The following is a 2,958-nucleotide window of genomic DNA, read 5'->3' on the forward strand; positions in this document are numbered from 1 at the left end:
AGAGAGAGAGAGAGAGAGAGAGAGAGAGAGAGAGAGAGAGAGAGAGAGAGAGAGAGAGTGACAGAAGCGTAAACGAAGTTTCTAGGAGGTGAAAATTGAGACAGCGAAACGTAAAAGAGCATTTACTCTTCTTTTACGTTTTGTTGTTTCAATTTTCATCCTCTAGAAACTTCGTTTACGTTTCTGTTCTCTTACATTCGACTTACGTTCTAACTTTTATTTTCGCCAAGAGTGTTTAAAGGCTCGACATTTCTGCACAAACCCAAAGAGAAAATTTCGACGAAGCAAATTGCGTATAAAGACCTGAAGCTGATCGTGCCGATGGGCATACTGGTTTCTTCTTCTTTTTTTTTTAGAAACAAAAATAGAAGACGCCAGGATACTGATCGGCACGAACGAGTTCTGTAAGGATCAACTTTTAGATCTTAGTGATCAACCGTTTAAAATTAGGAGAGACGATTCTAAATTTTAACTCTCCGTTCCACTTTACAATGTAAATTTTATCCTAAAAGGGCATGATTATAAATTGTCCCCTTTTTAAGTGTAAAAATAGTAAATGTGAAAAAATGTGATCTCGTAAATTGATATAATTTTTTTGTCGTGATTTCATGTGATACATTAAATATGATTAGTTATTTAAAAATGTAATATAATATTGTTTATGTGTTTCGTTAATTAAAAAAAAATGTTTATCTATTAAAATGTAATTAATATTGAATTTTTTTTTAAATGTCCCTCTTAGCCTTCTTAAGGAGTGGTCACTTTACTTTAGACGCAATTTACTTCATCAATGTTTCCTCTTCGAGCTTACGCAGAAACGATCGCGTTGGGAACGATCGCGTTACAATATCCATCTTCCAGATAATCCGGCGAAATACCGTCTATAATGACCAATGATTAATAAGCGCGTATATGCATAATACCAGCATGTCGTCGAAGCTGTTTTCCAACGTTCGCAGCTCGCCCGCTGCATTATTGCGGACGCGCTTACGAATCGCGTATGCATTTGTCATTAAATCGTGCATATAATCACCCGCAATACAAGCGCTGCACCGATTGCGAATCGCGAATTTATTACGCAATCGGTATCAATAATTCATCGTGCGTTCACGTCGAGAGGTGTCTACCGAGATATCGAATTAAACACAGGCGCCGCCCGGGTAATTGCGCGACGAACGGACCGCCGTTGAGAGAATGCGTTAAAATTTCACCCGTGCCATGGATACAGCACGATTGAAACCTTACTACGTTGCGTGGCGTCGTTGCAAAGTTCCTAATGAAGTTTCCCTTCGAGTAATTTGCATCCCGGACTAATGCCGTTTCGTAAAACACCTTCAGAAAGCTATCGGTTTCTCCCTTTCTTCATGCACCGTCTCTGCGTTAATGCGACGAGCAATTTCGAGCACAATGCAGTCTCAGCATATAATTCAGGCAGGGTTAGGAACGTTACTTCATGAAAGTAACGCGTTATCGTTAACGTTACTTTTTGTTAAAAGTAAAACTCGTTTACTCCGTTACTTATTTCGTTACTAATTAAAAAAAACATAACGCGTTGTTATTACTTAGAATTATAACGATTCGTTACTTCTTTTATTAGTTTTTTATAATGTTAATTTAAGATATTGGATGTAAAAATTATATTATTTAATAATCAATATTAAAATGAAAAATTCTAAAAATTTTTCTTTATATCTTCTTTCTTAAACTTATATCTAATAAATCTTTTGATAATTCTTTATTTTAATATTTTTTTATTTTTAAATACAACTTATATATCTTTAAGAGATTAGATTGTAAATTATAAACGCAGATTTTATTATACATTTTTATTTTTAATTGATGTCGTTATTAAAAATGCATTCCATTATTTATTGCCACTACTAAAATTTTATATTGTAGTTCAACGTTATATGTATGTATACTACAGATTTTTAGTATTGGCAGTGACTATCGAAAAGCAGCCTAGGATATGAAATACAAAACCTCTTTTGATATTGAAATTTCTATTATAAAATATTTTTAGCCGCTCAACCCCCCCCCCTCCAATTACGTATAAAAATAATGCAACCTATTGAATAATTCTAAAAATAATAAAGGTTAAAATAACCATAAATGTAACGGCTGAATTCGTAACAGTTACTATATCACAAATAGAAAAAAGTAATAATCATTACCGAAAAAAGTAATGAAAATGGTAACGGCGTTATTTAAGTAACGCGATACTTCCCAACTTTCAAGATGTCTTATACTAGGTTTTCCATTCAGTGACACATTTTTATTTTAAAATATTTTTAAATATTTACAAGTATCGTTCTGTCTTTATTATTCATGTAATGTAAAGAAAAACAGAACGACATTTGTGTCGATTTATGTCACTAAATAGAATTTTAATAACGTTAAACCTATACGTTCAATCTATTGTTAAAAGTAACGTTATTAAAATAGCTATGGCGCTGTTAATACGCGATCCACTTTCATTAGGAACGAGCTAGATATTTCTTCCCGTGGTAACGCTTCCTTTCTCTCGTTTTTTTTCTCCTTTTTAGTTTCTTCCTCTTTTTCTTTTTAATTTTAATAATTTTATGATTCACAAAAAGCGGCGTGAAACAGTTGCCCGGGCTTGAGAGAATTACTGAATTCGCAGAATATATATAATACCGAATCCAATCAGTTTTTAGGTCAAATACAGGTCAAATACAAATAGTTTTTGTGTGCACGAATAAATTCCGATATTCAAATCAAACGCACTTGGAATCCTATTAGGGAGGGAAAAAATATTGGCGGTAGCTGGATTAGGCGTTATAACTCGATTATTTTTCAATATAATGTAAAATAACTAAATATCAACTATAAAATAATTTTTATAATCGGAATTGCTTTTTATTTGTAAATTTTGCAAGATGGTGTGTGTGTGTGTGTGTGTGTGCGCGCGCGCGTGTGTGTATGTGTGTGTGTGTG

Source organism: Trachymyrmex septentrionalis, unplaced genomic scaffold (assembly GCF_001594115.1).
Source record: "Trachymyrmex septentrionalis isolate Tsep2-gDNA-1 unplaced genomic scaffold, Tsep1.0 scaffold70, whole genome shotgun sequence".
Lineage (NCBI taxonomy): Eukaryota > Metazoa > Arthropoda > Insecta > Hymenoptera > Formicidae > Trachymyrmex > Trachymyrmex septentrionalis.